Raw genomic sequence first — 21,866 nt, forward strand, 5'->3', positions numbered from 1 at the left:
CAGGACCTACACAGTAAATGGATAGTGTAGAGCAGGGGGATCTAGGAGTACAGGTGCATGATTCCTTGAAGGTCGAGTCACAGGTAGATAAGGTGGTCAAAATGGCTTTTGGCACTTTGTCCTTCATCAGTCATGTATTGAGTCTAGAAGTTTGGAGGTCATGTTGCAGTTGGTAAGACTGCATTTAGAATATTGTGTTCAGTTGTGGGCACCATGTCATTGGAAAGATATTGTCAAGCTTGAAAGGGTTCAGAAACGATTTACAAGGATGTTACCATGGTGTGAGCTATAGGGAGAGGTTGAGTAGGCTGGATCTCTATTCCATGGAGTGCAGGAGGAGGGGTGATCTTATAGAGGTTTACAAAATCATGAGAGGAATAGATCGGGTAGATGCACAGAGTCTCTTGCCCAGAGTAGGGGAATCGAGGACCAGAGGACATAGGTTCAAGGGGAATAGGAAAAGATTTAATAGGAATCTGAGGGGTAACTTTTTCACACAAAGAGTTGTCTCTTCATCTTGCGTATGGCGTGCACAGCCTAAAGTTGTAAGACAACTTGTTCTATTTGATCTTATTTGATTGTGCACGCCAGGTTGATTGCATTCGTTGAAACAGGGCAGACAACGTGAAGGTTCCACCCCACAAAGGGTAGTGGGTGTATGGAACAAGCTGCCAGAGGAGGTAGTTGAGGCTGGGACTATCCCATCGTTTAATAAACAATTAGACAGGTACATGGATAGGACAGGTTTGGTGGGATATGGACCAAGCGCAGGCAAGTGAGGCTAGTGTAGCTGGGACATTGTTGGCCGGTGTGGGCGAGTTGGCATAAAGGGCCTGTTTCCACACTATATCTCTCTGTAACATCTAATAGAGCCTCTGCCTCATGGCGCTAGAAACACTGGCTCGATCCTGACCTCAGCTGCTTTCTGTGTGGTGCTTGCACATTCTCCCAGTGGGTTTCCTCCCATATCCCAGGTTTGTAGGTAAATTGGCTTCCAAATTGCTCCTCGGGTAAGGTGAGGAGGTGGGATAACATAGAACTAGTGTGAACGATAATTGGGCCTTGATTCTCAAAGCCATACAACACATCTTCAAGCTATTTTAACCAATTTACGTTCTATTTCCACATTTGAAATTGTCATACTGGTAGCAACATTCAAAGCTCAACCCTCTTTTCTCTCTTTGGCTAGTTTATAAGCTTTCAGAAGCTCATGGGTGTAGATTGCTGAATGGTCAGTTTCCATGCCATATCACTAAACTACTTGCAGCTTAGTCTTTCAGGATCCATCATTAAGCAGTGTGGGATTGCCTCATGCACACTGCCCTTTGGTTTTTGAGCAACGTAGCATGGGAGTGCAAATGGGAATACCAGAAACAGCTGTTGTGAGGACATGCAGGAATGCAGCAACTGTTCTGTTATGTCGAATGATGTCGCCGAACGTAATCACTGACCCATGAATGTATTAAGTAAAGTGTGAAGTTGTAGTTCTGTTATCAGCAGTGCAGTAATTTCTGCAGAAGGCATTGTTAAGTGAGCCTCACGTTGAAGTGTTGAGATGTGATGTAATCCAAGGCTGTGCTGACTGCAGATGAAGTGACCACTTGTCCATTACAGGTGATTGTCTTGGTATTCCAAAACCGCTTATTGCCTCTCTTTTTTAAAAGGCCTGGCTGTCTGTATTAAATTATTGTATGACCATTTAATTACACAACCTCTAATTTTCGGTTTCAGACAGGATCTTGCTTTTATGTTTTTATCAAAAGTCATAAGATCATAAGTTTTAAGAAAGAACTGCAGATGCTGGATAAATCGAAGGTAGACAAAAAAATGCTGGTGAAACTTGGTGGGTGAGGCAACATCTATGGAGAGAAGGAATTGGCGACGTTTCGGGTCGAGACCCTTCTTCAGTCTGTCTTGTCTACCATAAGATAATAAGTGATAGGAGTAGAATTATGCCAATCGGTCCATCAAGTCTACTCTGCTGTTCAATCATGGCTGATCTATCTCTCCCTCCGAACCCCATTCTCCTGCCTTCTCCCCATAACTTCTGACAACCGTAATAATCAAATTTATATTTATTGGTGGCCTGTGATTTTTTATTAAAATCTCAGCCACATACTTAGTGGGTGGGTTTTGATTGATTGAATGATACAACATGGAAACAGGCCCTTCAGCTCAATGAGTCCACGCCAGCCATCGAACGCCCAGTGCTTGAAAAAAATTCAAAAAATGTCTATCTCCCCATAGAATCTTTCTTCCTCTTTGGAATGAACAGATCCTGCATCTTCCGAATTATTCTCAGATATTCCTGCCATTGCTGCTCCACCGTCACCCCTGCTAGGGTCCCTTTCCAGTCGACTTTGGCCAGCTCCTCCCTCATGCCTCGAGATGAGCTTCTGGCAAACACACTGTCAGAGAGAGAAAACGAAAGGGGAACGAACCACTGAACACAGAGTGCAAGCAGGGCCGGATTTACCTATAAACTAGACAAGCTTAAGCTTAGGGCCTCGAGGTCTAGGGGGGCCTCCGGCCAAGGCAGGACATCTACCGTTCAACTCTGGGCGGGCCCCCCTCTCTATCTCTCTCTCTCTCTCCATCTCCCCCCGCTATCCGTGTCCGGGCCGCCGGTCTCCGCTCGCTCCTCATCCGCCGGCACGGTAGGCCGCCTTGCGCATGTGCATCGCTGCAGTCTGCACGTCCTCCCCCCTGCACATGCGCACAACCACGGCCAGCACATTATCAGCCGCCCTGCGCATGCGCACTGCAACGGCAACTGGTCGGCGCTGGGCACGTTCTCCCTCACTTTGAGTTGTGAGAGATTTGGCCGTCATGGCTGTCCGGTTTGCTGCCTCGCCGCCAGTGCTGAAAACCAACGCGGAGGGGGCCTCACAAATGGAACAGCTTAGGGCCTCTCTTCATCTAAATCCGGCCCTGAGTGCAAGGAGGTCACGAGTTCAACATCAGGTTAGTAACCACATAAGAACGTAACTCGTAGCTTTATAGCCATGAGATTGTACCATGAGAAACAGTGTGAAGAGACACGGTGTAATTAAAGACATGTTGATTGTATAAAATAAGAGTTTGAATGACCTGAGTGCTAGGGTCATAGACAATAATAAATGAAAAATATTTCATGGACTGTTTTCAAGTGTCAATGTGTTAAAATGCTGCGGGACATGTGGCAACCTGTTAGTTTACTTTGATTCGAAGGAGAGAGAACAATAGAGACAGGATTGAATGCGCATTTAGTAGTTAAGGGATATGATATAGTTGGTATTACGGAGACATGGTTCCAGGGTGACCACGGCTGGGAGCTAAACATGCAGGGGTATTCAATATTCAGGAAGGGTAGACAGAAAGGAAGGAGGTGAGGTGGCATTGCTGGTTAAAGAGAAGATTAATGCAATAGCAAGGAGAGACATTAGCTTGGATGCTGTAGAATCGGGTTGGGTAGAACTGAGTAAAATAGCCACGGGCAGAAAACGCTTGTCAAAGTCAATTTTATTAATCGCTTGCACATTAACTGCAATTAAATGGATTTAGCAGCAGCGATACACTTAAAAGAACACACAATCTATATTACTAAAAGTCTGATCTTGACCGCTTTTGACTTACTGTGCTGTGATTTCCGAGAGAACGCTGCCACTTATGGCCGTCATTTTTGGCCACCTTGCTCAGAGTACCCCTCCGCCGGACTGGACTGGAGGATTTTTCCCATCGATGAAAAATCGGAGAGATATTAATGTTTTTTTTTTAAATCACCATTCTCTCTGCTGCCCCCGCTGGCGGCAGGGGGGAGGGACTATAAAACCCGGAAGTGTCGTGCCTCACTCAGTCTTTGCGAGATGGAGGAAGCGAGAGGGTCACGGCTCTCTTGAGCTGCGAATAACACTGAACGCACATCTACTCCACGGTGAGTGCCCTTAATGTGGTTCTAAAATGCTCTGTCTCTGGTGAGTGTGTTTGTTGGACGTTATTTAAAGCACGTTTTTGCTTCATCACCTGCAGCCTCTACAGGAGGCTTTAAACATTTGTTTTACACACTGTATATTCAACACGTTCTGAAGTTACTTGGCATTTTAGTATTGGGTGAGTGTGTGTGTGTGAGTGTGAGAATGAGTCTGTGTGTTTGTGTATGAGTCTGTGTGTATGAGTATGTGTTTGAATGAGTGTGTGTTGAATGAGTCTGTGTGTGTGTGTGTGAATGACAAGGAGCAGAGTGGGGGGGTGGGAGGGAGGAGGGGTGACTGAGTGAACTGCCAGCATACCAGACGTGAGTGACTGCACTGCTAGCTAAGTGAGCTGCCAGCCCAAGAATCCATTCGGCCCACAATGTCTATACTAGCCCTCTGGAAACCAGAACCTTCGGCCCACAACACCCATACTAGCACAACAGAATCCAACTTTTGTTTGCAAATAAAAGTTTAAACTTCTTGAAGAATTCTCCGCGTGGCCTGAATTAATTTGAGTATTGAAAACCACAACAATAATGAGACCAAACAACTAACGTCCAGTTTACAAAACAATGTGGAGATTTATACATCAACTGGTCAGAAAGACTGGGGCATATATTCATTATTTTTTAAAGTGTCTTTCGTTGAGTTCGTGGCTTGCGGATTCTCTCAAGTTTTTTATATGGATTTGTTTCAAGTCGCATCATTTCAGGTTTCACATTTGGAATTTATTTTGAAGCTGGGATCAGCTGGGGGTCCATAGAAGTTGGAAGAATTCTGCTTACTGGGAATAAAGACCAGAGGCAGAGCAGCACGGGCACTTCCCGTCTCTCGGGCGTGCACACTGGCACTAATTCACACCAATTCATGCTTACTCACACACACCCGGGCGTATGCAGGTGTGATTGAATTTTATGCACAGGCAACGCATAATGCTGAAGAAGGGTCTCGACACGAAACGTCACCCATTCCTTCTCTCCAGAGATGCTGCCTGTCCCACTGCAGCATTTTGTGTCTATCTTCTAGTTCAGAGTTAAATAAAAAACACAGAGTGCTGGAGGAACTCAGCGCCCACCAATCCAAGACAGGTGCGGGAAAGAAATACCCCTGTGGGTTGGAATGGTTCCGTGGCGCGCTGTGCAGTAGGCACTGCAGCCGCTGCAACTACACTTTTAGATGCGGGAAAATAAAAATTACAATCGCGGGCCGGATCAATGCGGAAAAAAAAATCCACCTGTGGGCCAGATGATTTCGGGTTACGGGCCGAGGGTCGTAGGTTGCCAACCCCTGGTATACAGGGCGATCGCTGGACAACACAGACACGGTGGCCTTCCGTGCTGTATCTCTAAAATCTAAAGTGAAGACTAACATTAAATAAGAAAGATAGTCCAGTGGTTACGAACATCTCTGTTAGTCAGTGGAGTGTGAGAAAGAGGCTAGATTACTAATACAGGTATCCACAACCACCAAAAAATGACGTTATTTTAACTCTGCATAATACAACACTATTATGTATATTATCTGAGGAGCAAAAAACAGGAGTTAATGCTTTTATATGTCTTCAACATGTCGGGACAAAGGTAAATAGGTAAAAAACAGGATGAGGTCCTACAAAGCGAATTTAGGGAGTTAGGAGATAAATTAAAAAGCAGGACCTCAAAAGTAATAAAATAGTAAGATTAAACGAGAACTTACCAGTTTGAAGTTTGATCTGTATTTTATGAGGATTTACGAGGAGCGATTACGTGAAGAACCCCGCAAGTCCGCATGCGCGTCAATCTTCAAAGCAGCGGTGTGAAATCACAGATAACAGTAACTGAAGTAACATAGTAAGATTATAAACCAGCCATACCAGATGACCTTTATGATATGAGGGCCGGGAGCGGTGGGCACGTAATCGCTCATCGTAACTCCTCATAAAATAAAGATCAAACTTCAAACTGGTAAGTTCTCGTTTAATCTTACTATTTTACTTCGGAGTCACGTGTGTGATTCTGTGAAGATTTCAAAGCTCTGTGATTTCATGCCGTAGTTACAAATCCAGGCGTCTCACACTGCATCAGTTGACTCAGGATGAGTGAATAATGAGCAATGCATTGAAACATGGTACAGATTAACATGTTGATGCTTTAATTCACAAAAAGAAAGAAAACACAATAGCGACCCCCTCTCTCCCAGGGGGAAGCTATGAAACAGAACTTAAAATGGGATGGGCAAATACCCCGGGTTCGATAAGCGGTTTGTTATAAAACCTCTGAAAAGTCAGTTCATTTGACCATCATGCAGCCACGAGGATATGGTCTAGAGGGATGTCCATTGCCCTCGCTGCTGACGTTGATGCCGCCCTGGTGGAGTGAGATTTAAAATTGTCAGTATTAACTCCTGCACAATCCAGCACTTGTTTCAGCCATCTTGAAATGGTCTGAACCGACACTTTCATATGCGGCTTTTTGTGGCTAATAAATAATGCTACTTCTGAACCTCTGAAGCTCTTGGTGACCTTGGTTCTTGGTGACTACACACAGTTGTAAATCTGTGGGATATGCTGAAAACACAAGCTTGAACCCTGACACCCCTGGTCTGCTCTGTTTAATTAAATCATAGATGTAAAACATAACATCATTCCCAGATGACACCATCCTGTCCAGTCGCAGCTTCTGCAAAGTCTGAACCCGTTGCGCTGAAACCAGCGCCATGAGCATGACCAACTTAAGGGTAATTTTGACCATAGACAGGGATGTGGCTGGACCCCACTGTTGAAGCAGCGTGAGTACCACGCTCACATCCAAGATTTCAGAGTATTTGGGCCTGGGGGGATTGGAGTTAAAAACACCCTTCATAAACCAGGATATTAATGGATGAGATCCTACAGAATGTTGTTCCTACCCAAGCCATAAGTATGATGACAGGGCACTCCTGGCACTATTAATGGCACTATAGCTCAACCTTTCATCAAAATACAGCGTAGACAGAAATTCTAGCACATCTGAGATGCATGCTGTGTGATATGTAATGTTCCCACGTAAACAAAACACCTCCCATTTCCTGACATGAGAGATGTACTGCTTTTTGGTACTATCCCTCCAGGCCGCTGTGATGACATCCATGGTACGATTGGATAGTCCCAGACCCAGGTATGGCCTCCTCAGAATCTGCGAATTAACAGATTAATACGGTCATATAACGGGTGTTGATCCCCAGTCACAGGGTGCACCAATAGGTCACTACGTTTCGGGACCGCCATAAGAGGCTGTGTTATTATCTCCGAAATGAGAGGGAATCGTGGCTGTGTAGGCCAGTTGGGTACCACCAAAACGCCTGAGGCAAAGTCCTGCTTGATCTTGAGCAAGCACCGACTGATGAGGCAGAATGGGGGAAATGCATATAAGTGTAGCAAGAATGCATCTACCGCTACTGCCCCTGGGTCTGGTTCCCATGAAACATACTTCGGTAACTGGTGATTGAGTCTGGATACAAACAAATCGATATCTGGCATCCCATACCGAACAACAATATCATTAAATACATCATGATTCAACATTCATTCTGTGTTGTCATTGAATATGCGTGACCTGGTGTCTGCCACCATGTTAAATCTGCCTGGCAAGTTGACAGCTGAAACCCAAATGTTTCTTGTAATGCACCAGTGCCAAATAAGGTTAGCCAATCTATCACAAAATTCCGACTTGTTTCTAACCATGTGATTAACATACGCCACTGCCGTGGTGTTGTCAATCTGAAGCTGAACATGTAAGTGATGCTTGGAGGTACAATAAGCCTTAAGCCCATAAAAAGCTCCCAATAGCTCTAAATAGTTAATGTCATGTGATTGGAGAATAAATGCCTCATGCATATTCCATCTGCCTCCACAGCTAGAGATGGTATCAGTAGCACCCCAACCTAGGGCACTAACATCAGTCTGGAAAACAACTGAAGGTTCCTCAACCCGAATTTTGCTGGAGCAATTTGAAATGTTCCGAATCCACCACTGAACTTCAGCAATAGCTTCAGCTGGTAATTGCATGGGCCTGTCGAAATGACCTGCATGTATCCTGAGTGCCTGTACCTTTGCCCGTTGTAAATTTTGGTAATGCAAAAGTCCATACTGTGCAGCTGGAAAGGCAGCCACTAATTTGCCAATCAGGCTGGCCACATGTCTTTGAAGGTTGTTGCTCCCCCATGAGCTTGTTACAGCCTTCAATTAAATCTAATCTCTTGCCCTTGGGCAGAGTCACTGACATGTAAGTTGAATTAACAGTGAATCCCAAATAATCAATAATTCTAACTGGCATCAATTTGGATTTAACTGGATGAATGAGAAACCCCAATCTCTCAACCATGAGTTTAACAGCTGAAACAGATAATTCAGCTGCTTCCCGTGTCTTCCCAATAATTAAGATATCATCCAAATAAGCCATTACAATATGACCCTGAACCCGGAGTAGCCCCAGTACTGGTTTTAGCAGTTTTGTAAATAATCTAGGGGCTGAGGTTAACTCATTAGGCAGTGCTTTAAATTGCCATTATTGCCTCATCCAGCTAAATTTCAAATATCTCCGATGATCCTTATGAACAGGCACTGAGTAATATGCATCCTTTAGATCTATACATGCCATATAACACCCTCTGGAAACCAATTGCTTGGCAGTAACAAATGTTTCCATTTTGAAATGTTTATACTGCACAAAAGGATTAAGGCTTGTCAGGTCCAGGATGATTCGACTCCCACCACCCTTCTTTGGATGAATAATACGTGGCATGAGAGATGGTGCAAGGGGAGGGATTCATATGCCTGGGACATTGGAACCGGTTCTGGGAGAGGTGAGATGAGTACAAACTGGGCTGAACTGGAACTGATGCCCTCAAGGGAGTGTCTGCTGGTGCTGTTGGGGAGAGTTTAAACTACTATGGCAGGGGGATGGGAACCAATGCATGGAGACAGAGGGCTGTAAAATGAGGGCAGAAGCAAAAGGTAGAAACGGAGAAAAGTAAAAGTGGAAGGCAGGGAGATCAATGGCACATCTATCTATCTATCTATCTATCTATCTATCTATCTATCTATCTATCTATCTATCTATCTATCTATCTATCTATCTATCTATCTATCTATCTATCTATCTATCTATCTATCTATCTATCTATCTCTAAAACTCTTGTGCTCTTCCGGTTTGCGCAAATATGGTACGCGATAGCACTACGATTTTTCGTCAGCTCACTCACCGTTCTCCAGTGCCGCGAGTGCAACAAGTTTATTTCTGATCGGTGGTCTAATCGGATGATCAGCCATGATCACATTGAATGGCGGTGCTGGCTCGAAAGGTGCTGCTGTCTATTATCTATTGTAAAAGTTAGCGAGATTTATCTCCTCTCCTGCCAGTCAGCGCCGTGCTGATTGGTCTCTTCTCCTGTCACTCCGTGGGACGGTCCGCCCCTTCCTGCGCCATCGTGTCTTTGCTGGAGCTGAGGGTCGCTGTAAGTGGCCGGCAGAGGTCTCCAACCGGACACAATTTTCGGAGGGCCCGGCCCGGCGTCGGAGATGTCGCCAAACGGAAAGCGGAGAGTCTGACCCCGGTGAGGAGAGCGTCCAGCGCCCGATGTGAGTCCCAAATGCACCGTCATCGCAACGCCCTGCAGCTCCAGCCACTTCCCCTCTAGCCCCCCTCGCTGGCTCCTAACCATATAACCATATAACAATTACAGCACGGAAACAGGCCATCTCGGCCCTACAAGTCCGTGCCGAACAACTTTTTTCCCTTAGTCCCACCTGCCTGCACTCATACCATAACCCTCCATTCCCTTCTGATCCATATGCCTATCCAATTTATTTTTAAATGATACCAACGAACCTGCCGCCACCACTTCCACTGGAAGCTCATTCCACACCGCTACCACTCTCTGAGTAAAGAAGTTCCCCCTCATGTTACCCCTAAACTTCTGTCCCTTAATTCTGAAGTCATGTCCTCTTGTTTGAATCTTCCCTATTCTCAAAGGGAAAAGCTTGATCACATCAACTCTGTCTATCCCTCTCATCATTTTAAAGACCTCTATCAAGTCCCCCCTTAACCTTCTGCGCTCCAGAGAATAAAGACCTAACTTATTCAACCTATCTCTGTAACTTAGTTGTTGAAACCCAGGCAACATTCTAGTAAATCTCCTCTGTACTCTCTCTATTTTGTTGACATCCTTCCTATAATTGGGCGACCAAAATTGTACACCATACTCCAGATTTGGTCTCACCAATGCCTTGTACAATTTTAACATTACATCCCAGCTTCTATACTCAATGCTCTGATTTATAAAGGCTAGCATACCAAAAGCTTTCTTTACCACCCTATCTATATGAGATTCCACCTTCAAGGAACTATGCACGGTTATTCCCAGATCCCTCTGTTCAACTGTATTCTTCAATTCCCTACCATTTATCATGTACGTCCTATTTTGATTTGTCCTGCCAAGGTGTAACACCTCACATTTATCAGCATTAAACTCCATCTGCCATCTTTCAGCCCATTTTTCCAAATGGCCTAAATCACTCTGTAGACTTTGGAAATCCTCTTCATTATCCACAACACCCCCTATCTTGGTATCATCTGCATACTTACTAATCCAATTTACCACACCTTCATCCAGATCATTGATGTACATGACAAACAACAAAGGACCCAACACAGATCCCTGAGGCACCCCACTAGTCACCTGCCTCCAACCCGAAAGACAGGCTCCTGCATCCCTCCCCCGCGATACCGCACTCTCGCCCATGGCTATTCCCCCGTTTTTTCTCTGAGCTCTCCCCCCACCCCACCGCCCACACGGCCATAGCTGCTGGTGCTTCCGGGCCAATCCGAGTCCTGGCTCTAAGGGCACCGATGGCTGATGCTCCTCCGGGACATGCGAGAAGGGAGAGGAGCGGCAACCTCAAGATCCAGGGGAGGGGAGAGTGGGGGAGGGGAGAGTGGGGGAGGGGAGGGGATAGAGGGGGAGGAGGGGAGTAGGGAGGGGAGAGCAGTTATGGAGAGAGGGAGGGACTGAGGGTAGGGGAAAGGAGAGGTGAGGGAGGGATTGGGGGAGAGTAGGAGGAGAGGGAAAAGAAGAGGGAGGAGGTTAGGAGGGAGAGTGGGGAGGAGGGGGAATAGAGGGAGAGGAGGGGGAGTAGAGGAATAGGGGAGGTGTGGACTGGGGAATAGAAGGAGAGGAGGGCAGTGGGGGATAGAAGGATAGGAGGAGAGATGAGTTATGGAGGGTGGGAGTGACTGAGGGTAGGGGAAAGGAGAGGAAGTGAGAGGTGAGGGAGGGATTGGGGAGGGGAGGAGGAGAGGGGGAAAAAGAGGGAGGGTGAAGAGGAGGAGGAGAGAGTGTTAGGGATGAGGGGAAGTGAGCTGTGCCTGTGCATTTGGGAGCTATGGGTGAGTGGTGGAATATTGTGTTGGGGGACCAAGCCCAATGGGTCTCCGTTAATCTATCATAATTGTATAAGGGCGAAGAATGTTATAGCATACATGAAGCTTTGTCCCATATACACTCCATGAAATCCTCTTCCTCAGTGCTGTTACCAATTTGGTTGGCTCAATCTATATCTGCATTAAAGTCACCCTTGATAACTGCTGTAGCTTTGCGACACACATCCCTAATTTCCTGTTCGATGCTGTCCCCAACCTCCCTACTGCTGTTTGGTGGTGTGTACATAACCCCAACAAGCGTTCTCTGCCCGTGGCTATTTCGGAGTTCTACCCATACCGATTCTACAGCATTCAAGCTAAGAGATTAGTGTGGAAAATTAGAGCACATGCTATTGGGGGGTAAAGTATTGACATGGTTAGAGAACTGTTTGGCAGACAGGAAGCAAAGAGTAGGAATTAATGGGTTATTTTCAGAATGGCAGGCAGGGCCCTGGTAAGGCCGAACCTGGAGTATTGTGTGCCATTTTAGTCTCCTAATTTGAGGAAGGACATTCTTGTTATTGAGGGAGTTCAGCGTAGGTTCACCAGGTTAATTCCCGGGATGGTGGGACTGACATATGATGAAAGAATGGATCGACTGGGCTTATATTCACTGGAATCGAGGATGAGAGAGGATCTTATAGAAACATATATAATTGAGTCGTAGCTCTACTCAATAACCAAAAATCTGTAGCCTCCTTTCGCTCTGGTATTATATTTAATTCACATGTTTAATCAATAATGTTTTATTATTAATGTTTTCTGTATCATTCATAACTGTCACTGTATGTCATGTTGTCGCTTGTGGTCGGAGCACCAAGGCAAATTCCTTGTATGTGAATACTTGGCCAATAAACTTATTGATTCATTCGCGATTGGACCGGCTAGATGCAGGAAAATGTTCCCCATGTTGGGGGAGTCCAGAACCAAGGGTCCCAGTTTAAGAATAAGGGGTAGGCCATTTAAGACTGAGATGAGGAAAACTTTTCTTCACCCAAAGAGTTGTGAATCTGTGGAATTCTCTGCCACAAAAGGCAGTGGAGGTCAATTCACTGGATGTTTTCAAGAGAAAGTTAGATAAAGCTCTTGGGGCTAATGGAATCAAGGGATATGGGGGGAAGGCAGGAACGGGGTACTGATTTTGGATGATCAGCCATGATCATATTGAATGGTGGTGCTGGCTCAATGGGCTGAATGGCCTACTCCTGCACCTATTGTCTATGTTTCTATGAGTGCTGGACCCGTCTCTGCTGCAACTGTTGGCTGCCTGAGGAAGTTTGACTCAAAGTTGATGACAAAAAATCCAAACCTCAGATGTTCCATCATGGGGGGTAGGGGGGGGGGGGGGAGGGGGGGATGTGAGATACATAGGAATCAAATATTCCTGCAGGCAGCCACATTCTTCAAATTTACAACCCTCAATCTTCAGATCAAGAACCTTCAACAAACTTCCACAGATGCGCCGTAGAAAGCATTTTATCGGGATGCATCACAGTATAGTATCAGAACGGCTCCATCCATGAACGCAAGAATTGCAGAGAGTTGTGGACTCAGCCCAGAACAACTGAATTGTCCTCTCACCTTCAGGAGTGGACCTGACCTCCCATCTACCTCATCTGAGACCTTTGAACTATCTTATATCAGACTGGACTTCATCTTGCAACTAAACGTTATAGCCTTTATCCTGTATCTGTATACGGTGGATGGCTTGATTGTAATCATGTATCGTCTTTTCTCTGACTGGATAGCACGGATCAAAACACTACCTCAGTACACGTGACAATAATTAACTCAATTAAACTAAACTAATTACCTCAAATTTGATCAGTTGTCAGGGGAGGAACGGCGTGATTGAAAAGAGGTAGTCAGAGGGATCCAGGGAGGGCAAATCACATAACGAGTTGTTCATGGAGTTTTACACTTCATAAATCAAAACGAAAGGGCATGCACAGAGGCGTATCTGTTAGAGCTGCTGCCTCATAGCACCAGAGACCAAGTTCGATCCTGACTTCAGGCGCTGTCTGTGTGGAGTGTGCACATTCTTCCTGTGACCACGGGGGATTCCTCCGGGTGCTCTGGGTTCCACCCACGTCTCAAAGATGTACACTTTTGCAGGCTAATTGGCCTCTGCAAATTAACCCTAGTGTGTAAGGAATCAATGTAAAAATGGGATAACTTAGAACTAGTCATAGAATGATACAGTGTGGAAACAGGCACTTCAGCCAAACCTGCCCACACCGGCCAACATGTCCCAGCTACACTAGTCCCACCTGCCCACGTTTGGTCCACATCCCTTCAAGCCTGTCCTATACATGTACCTGTCTAAATGTTTCTTAAACCTTGCGATAGTCCCTGCCTTAACTACCTCCTACAAACCTGTACGACTTCTCTGAGAAAATGCCACGCAGGTCACGGGGAGAACATACAAACTCCGTACAGCCAGCACCCATAGGCGGGATTGAACCCGGGACTCTGGTGCTGCACCATACACCCACCACCCTTCGCGTGAAAACGTTTAATTAAGATTCCTATTAAATCTTTTCATCTTCATCGTAAACCAATGTCCTCTGATCCTCGAGTGTGAATGATTGATCGATGATCAGTGTGGACTGAAGGGCCTATTTCCATGTTATATCTCTAAACTAAAAACTAAAGGCAAGTATAGTAGCACAGGATAATTGAGAAGTAAATTACAAATTGAAGCAGTACAGGAAAGGATAGCAAAAATAAGCAAAATTGTGCACAGGGAACTAAACCCAGATTAAGGGAAATTTGCTTTTATTTTGCACAGCATTTATAACAAGGTAGATGAGAAGTTATCATTAAGAGAAATAAATGAGTTATTGCAACGATGTGACTACAGTGTGATGATGACTGGGAACTCAATAATTCCAGGTTATTTGATGTCCTAAAACAATGCGGCACAGTGGCGCAGAGGTAGAGTTGCTGCCTTACAGCACCGGAGTCGCGGGTTCGATCCCGTGACCTGCCTGGGTTTTCTCAGAGAAGACATACAGGTTTGTAAGGATGATTGGCTTGGTATAAGTGTAAATTGTCCATAGCATGTGTAGGATAGCGTTAGTGTGCAGGGGTCGCTGGTCGGCGTGAACTCAGTGGGCCGAAGGGCCTATTTCCACGCTGTATCTCTAAAACTAAAACGCAAAGAGGAAATGAAAATTGTTCATGAAGGGAAGCACCAGTGGCGAGTAGTGTTATAGCAGCAGTGATTGTGATGTGGAATTCTTTTCAATGTAAATAAGGAATAGCACGGGAAGTTTAGTCTCCCTACCTGGGGGACTAAACTTGTAACAAAATTCAAATTCAAATTCAAATTTGAGGAAATATAGCAAAGATCCAAAATATACAAAAAATCTTGCAGTTGATGTTATCTGTGGCTGGGATATCTTGAAAGAGCTGTCATACGCTCCAGGTGACTATAGGAAGCATTTGGGCATGCTAGGACTTTATTCCGTGGAGCCCGAGGGGTAATCTTATAGAGGTGTATAATATCATGAGGCGGGGGGAGGGGGGGGGGGGGTGGAGTAGAAAAGGTGAACGCACAGTATTTTTTCCAAATTCGGAGGGCATAGAGATGAGATAACTTTGATCAATCAGCTCGTTACTTGGACACAACCTGCTGCTATTGTCCCTCCTTCATTGATTAAGTTGCTGTCTCAGACAATCCATTTTAGCTTAGTTCAGTTTAAAGTAACAGCATAGAATAAAGCAGAGTCTGTTCCGACCAACGATCCCAGCACACTAACACTATCCTACACACTAGGGACAATTGACAATTAAACCCAGTCATGTCACCTACAAACCTGTATGTCTTTGGAATGTGGGAGGAAACCGGAGATCCCGGAAAAAAACCCACGCAGGTCACAGGGACAAGGTACAAACTCCATGGAGTCAGAAAAAACAAACCTGGGTCTCTGGCACTGTAAGGCAGCAACTCTACTGCTGCGCCACGGTGATACCCCATTTGTATTTGGATTTAAAAAAAATCTATCAGGCTAATGAATTTACCCCTGTATTTACCCCTATCATTAAGTAATTTTTCAAATCGCACTTAGTGCAGTGGTTAGTTAATACATTCACCAATATGTCATCTGCTGCCAAAGGTACACAGAATTGCTGGGGAAACTCAGCGGGTGCAGCAGCATCTATGGAGCGAAGGAAATAGGCGACGTTTCGGGCCGAAACCCTTCTTCAGACTGATGTGGGGTGGGGGGGGGGGGGGAGAAGGAAGGAAAAGGGGAGGGACAGCACATGTCATCTGCTGCCCCCTGGAGGATTATATGTTGCAGCCCCTGGATTCACTGTAACTATTGTAGACAATAGGTGCATGAGTAGGCTATTTGGCCCTTCGAACCAGCACCGACATTCACTGTGATCATGGCTGATCATCCACATTCAGTACCCCGTTTGGGTTGGGAGATTGCAACCTTCACATGGTTCGCCCTGTTTCGACTAATGCAATTAACCTGGTGTGCACAATCAAATAAGATCAAATAGAACAAGTTGTCCTACAACTTTAGGCTGTGCACGCCATACGCAAGTAGAAGAAGAAGTACCCCGTTCCTGCCTTCTCACCATATCCCCTGACTACGCTATCTTTAAGAGGTCTATCTAACTATCTCTTGAAAGCATGCAGAGAATTGGCCTCCACTGCCTTCCGAGGCAGCAAATTCCACAGATTCACAACTTTCCTCATCTCCGTTCTGAATGACCTACCCCTAATTTTTAAACTGTGGCCCCAGGTTCTGGACTCCAACAACGGGAACATAATTGCAACACAAAGTGCTGGTGTAACTCAGAGGGTCAGGCTGCATTTCTGGAGGATATGGATAGGCAGTTTCAGGTTGGGAAGAAGGGTCCTGACACGAAACGCCACCTATCCAGATCCTGCAGATATGCTGCCCAACCGGGTGAATTACTACAACACTTTGTATTCTACACATAATTCATAGAACAGTACAGCAAAAGTGTAGGTCCTTCGGCCCACAATGTCTGTGACAAACATGATGCCAAGACCATCTACCTGCGAATAAACCATAACCCTCCATATCCATGTGCCTATCCAAAAGTCTCTTAAATGCCGTTATCGTATCTGCCTCAACCACCACCTCTGGCAATGCATTCTATGCACTTACCACCCCCTGAGTAAACTAAACTTGCCCAGCACATCTCCTTTAAACTTTTCCCCTCTTACCTTAAAACTATGCCCTCTAGTATTTGATTTTTCCACCATTTGAGAAAGGTTCTGACTGTCTACCCTATCTATTCTCTCATAATTTTATACACTTCTATCCAGTCTCCCTGCAACCTCTGGTGTTCCAGAGAAAACAATCCAATCCATCCAACCTCTCCCTGTAGCAAACAAACCCGAATCCAGGCATCATTCTGGTCAACATCCTCCGCACACTTTCCAAAACATACACATCCTTACTGTACACATCCTTACTGTATAATATCATGAGGTGGGGGGGGGGGGGGGGGGGGGGGAGACCTGAGCTGCATGCAATACTCCAAGTGCAGGCCAGCTGAAGTCCTATAAAGCTGCATCATCACTTCCTTGCATCACCATTCATTGCACTAGTAGGTGGTAAATCTCAAATACGATGTTTAAAATTACTGGTATCATTTAACATAGTGTCCTTGTTTAATTTTACAGCTTAGAGATACAGCACGGAAACAGCCCCTTTGGCCCACCGAGTCCGCACCGACCAGCGATCCCCGGACACTAGCACTATCATACACACACGAAGGACAATTTAAATTTATACCAAACCAATTAACATACAAACCTGTGTGTCTTCGAGTGTGGGAGGAAACCAAAGATCTCATAGAAAACCCGCGCAGATCACAGGGAGAACGTACAAACTCCATACAGACAAACACCCATTGTCAGGATCGAACCTGAGTCTCCAGCGCTGTATGGCACCACCCCATAAAATTTCATTAGTTGCACCTCCATATCTCATACTACTTCCAGCGATCCACTAGTACCTGTTAAATTAAATACAGCCCTAACGATCCTCTAAGCTATCACGAGAAACACATCATCCATCTGTAATACCTATCATGTTCCTATAAAATATCAGTGGGAAGCACTCATTGGGAATTAGTTCATAAATATTGATCAGGGCACACCTAGAGTACTTTGTGCAATGCTGGTTGCCACACTTCAGGCAAACACAATGTCTTGCAGAGGGTGCAGAAAAGATTCACCAGCACAGTGCCTGGATGGAGCATGAAAGGCTGGGACTGTTTTCCTTCGATTGAAGGTTGTAGAGGGCATGTTGTAATTGAGATGTACAAAATTATGAAGGGCATTAACCAATTCAATTGTTGGTCATCAATGATTTGATGATTAAAATTGTGGAAGTTTTTTCCGTTACCCACACCACTGTGAAAACTAAACGCTTTATCTCATTCTATTGAAAAAAAACATTGTGATTTTTCACTCATTCGTTGTCTAAAAAACTGAATTTTACAGGTCCTTGCTATTTCCTTTACCATAGGCCTTCATTGTTTCTTACTCCTCTCTAGATTTGATTTACTTTATATACCACAAATTTCATTTTTATCTCCTCCACTTGAAGAAGCCAATTTTCATTAAGACAACCTTCTTCAGCAACACCACTAGTCTATATGTAGTATATCCCCAAAACAGCTGGAGGAACTCAGTGGACCAGGCTACATCTATGGAGAGAAATAGACAGTAGACACAAAATGCTGGAGTATCTCAGTGGGACGGGCATCTCTGGAGAGAAAGAATGGGTGACGTTTCATTGGAGGTGGCTGCACTGCCGAATCAACTGCGGCTCGCCTGCAATCCGCCTGTCTTTCCTTTCATTTTGTCCCGTCACGTATGTTTTTGGTTTTATTTTTATTTTTAGCTGTGTAGATGTGGGGGACTTTTTAATCTCTTCCCTGCACGGGGACTCGACCTTTTCCTTGTAGAGTCTCCATTGTCGTTGGGGCCTATCATGGAGCCGGCGAGCACCAACTGGAATCAACCTGGGGCTCCAGTCTCAGAGCCTGCGGACTCACCATCGCAGAGCTGGCCGACTTAGGAGCGCAGAGCGCTGTGGTGGCGCGCGACTGCGACCAGACTTTGGAGGCTCCGTGGACGGTAACATCGGGAGCTTGGAGGTCCCTGGTTGGAGACCGCTTTGCGGAGTTCCTGCAACTTCTCCTGCCCGAATCGAGGGGTTTAAATTGACCCGGAGCAGGGCCTTACATCACCCGGCGCGGCTTAAACGGCCGCGGGACTTACTATCGCCCACCGGGGGCTCTAACATCAAAAATCTCAATCAGCTCGATGCAGCAGTTTGACTGTGGGAGAAGAAGAATAAAGAACAGAGAACAGGGAAGAGATAAGACTTTTGCCTTCCATCACAGCGAGGAGGTGTTTGGAGATTGATGGACGTTTGTGTTAATTGATGGACGTTTGTGTTAATTGTGTTTTGGTTTTTTGCTGTTATGACTGCAAGAACATAATTTCGTTTGAACCTTGTATGTTTAAATGACAATAAATGGCTATTCTTCTTACACAATGGACAGTAGATGTTTTGAATCCTATAAACTATTGACAAAGTTTACTTCAACAAATAACAGGACACAAACTTGAAACAAGGGTTTTATTTTATGTTTTTCTTTTACACATACTTTATATACACAGACATGAAATTGCTGTCTTCTGATATCATTTACATATCATACAGAATTATCAACAGACTTCAGTTTGATTGTATTCTATGGGGTGAGAATGGCGACTTCATACCCAACAATATTGCCACAACTTTGTGCTCAAAACATTTGAGTTTGGATGATAATTGTGGCTGGGCATCCCTCATATCAAACAGATTAAGACACCAGGTTACTGTTACTGCGGGAGGGGCGCTGTGGGTCAGTCAACATCTGTGGAGAGAAATATACATGTCGACGTTTTGGGTAAGGGACCTTCATCTAGATTGTTTCATGGGATTTTGGGGAGAAAGAAACTTGGTGGCAGAACCAAACAGGTCAAGCAGCCTCACAGGAGGTACAAGGATGGATGGTTGACCATTTGGGTGGAGAGCCTGCATCAGGACTTGGGAGATATCTTACTTTCCCCAACATTCAAGTGTGTCTGCTCAAATGATCTATTAATTTGTCATTGCTGCTGGAGCCAATCAAGTGTGGAATAGGGCGAGCTAAATCTGCTGTCACATTCAGCCTTCTTGATGCTTCATGTGCAGAGGATGATCAAGTTTACTTCATGGGAAATGAAGCAAAGTGGGGAAAAAAGTACTTTAAATTTTCATCAAACATGGAAATAGGAAGATCCCACAAGTGTTCAAGTTGTTACTAATTGACAATACACTAATATTATGAACATCTGTGCCTAGATTTGCAATGCTTAATAGGGAAAATTAACATGCTATGCACAAACAAGGAAATTGAAAACACGTACCTTTTCAAGAAAATTAATGAACACCTGTGCACACTAAAAGCATTTACACTTTCATTTGCACTACAATAAAATAACAAGATGCTGCCACGTAGTTCATTAATCAAAAAATACAATGTAAATATATACACACACATTACATTCACATTAGATTTAGTTTTAAGCAAATGAAGAATATTGAAGTTTCAACCGAGTCCACAACACTGCTGGTCACGAGAAGTTACAAATAACACATTCATTGTTCAAAGACCAGTTTAGAGGAAATTAGCAAGAGATTGATATTCATTTGCAAGCATTAGCTAGAGAAAGTAGGGCTTGATGCATTTTTTTAACGAAATGCATTTTCCAAAATAGTGCAAGCCAAACCTTTTGTCAATTGATGCGTTAAGCAATTCTTTAGCATTTGACAAAATAAAAGCCACTTGAGCAGATGACCACCATTAGAATACACTGCATTATAAAACATCTTGATCAAAATGATTAAATAAAGTTTGCTGAGAATGTTATTTCCTTGGTTACTGATAGCCAGCTATTGTTTTTTCAAATAAATACTATATGGATAAAAATTAAATAATTTTCTACCAGAATTGCACATCAAAAATTAGTAGACAGTTATTTACAGATGGTCAAGAACCATTTTCCCAATGGGGTAGAGAAATGCACTCCATTATAAAGTGATCCCTTACTATAAAGCCTGAAAAAGCAAGATTATAAAAGAAAATCCAACCATTTCTGAAGATTGAGGGGGGGGGGGGGGGGGGGGGGGGGGGGGGAGAAGAAATCCGCTTCTTCTACATGCTGGTTTGATTGTGGCAAAGTTGGCATAAGAATTGGGTTGACTTTGATCAACAAAAATAATGTGAATGATCAAGGATGAAATAACTGTTCGGAGGAACCGTGGTCCACAAAGAAATCACAAGGGTAATGCTCATCTTGTCTCAACACACAAACAGGACATATAAAAATCCAAAGTTAACTATAAAACACAACTTCAAGACATTTTATAAAGGGGACCATAGTCAAAGGTGACTGGTTTACAATGGCTTAGAAGAGATCAAGATTGAGAAATTGTGTTAAGCACAAATCTAAATCCATACTCTGCTTGCTTGACTGGATAACTTAAGTGATCCGTTTTAAACTGTAACAAAGTTAATTATATCTAACTACGGATGAACACAAAACATTAAAAGGCAACACACTGGTGTCAAAAGTATAGTTTACTTCCGCTGCTAACATTAAAACATCATAGTTCATGTACAGTGGAAACAATATTAAAGGGATAACATTTTCTGAAACTATCCATAGAATGGATCGACTGGTCTTATATTCACTGGAATTTAGAAGGATGAGATGGGTTACTATAGAAATATATAATATTCTTAAAGAACTAGACAGGCTAGATGTTGGAAAAATGTCCAGAACCAGGGGTCACAGTTTAAGAATAAGGGGTAGGCCATTTAGGACTGAGATAAGGAAACACTTTTTCACCCAGAGTTGTAAATTTATAAATTCTCTGCCACAGAAGGCAGTGGAGGCCAATTCACTGGATGTTTTCAAGAGAGAGGGATAGATATAGCTCTTAGGGCTGACAGAATCAAGGGATATGGGGAGAAAGCAGGAACGGGGTACGATTGATCAGTCATATTGAATTGCGGTGCTGGCTCGAAGGGCCAAATGGCCTACTCCTGCACCTATTTTCTATGTAGCCAGCAAGTTTCATCAAAAACCTTCTAGTTCTTTTTTCAGTGAAATACAGAGAATCTGAGTCTCATTGGCAAATGCTGGAATGTAAAGGAAGTGGAAAGATTTGAGCCCTGCAGAAAATTTAAGTTTTGTTACAGTCCTTTCTCACTAAATCTATGCTTATATATTCAGACATGAAGCCACCATATCACAATTAGGCATAGTGTCAGAGATATACAGCATGGCAACATGCTCTTCGCCCCAGAGTTTATGGCAACTAACTACCCACATATACTAACTCTACATTTATCTTTTTTTGATTCTCCTCACATTCTT

Source organism: Amblyraja radiata, chromosome 3 (assembly GCF_010909765.2).
Source record: "Amblyraja radiata isolate CabotCenter1 chromosome 3, sAmbRad1.1.pri, whole genome shotgun sequence".
Taxonomy (NCBI): Eukaryota; Metazoa; Chordata; class Chondrichthyes; order Rajiformes; family Rajidae; genus Amblyraja; species Amblyraja radiata.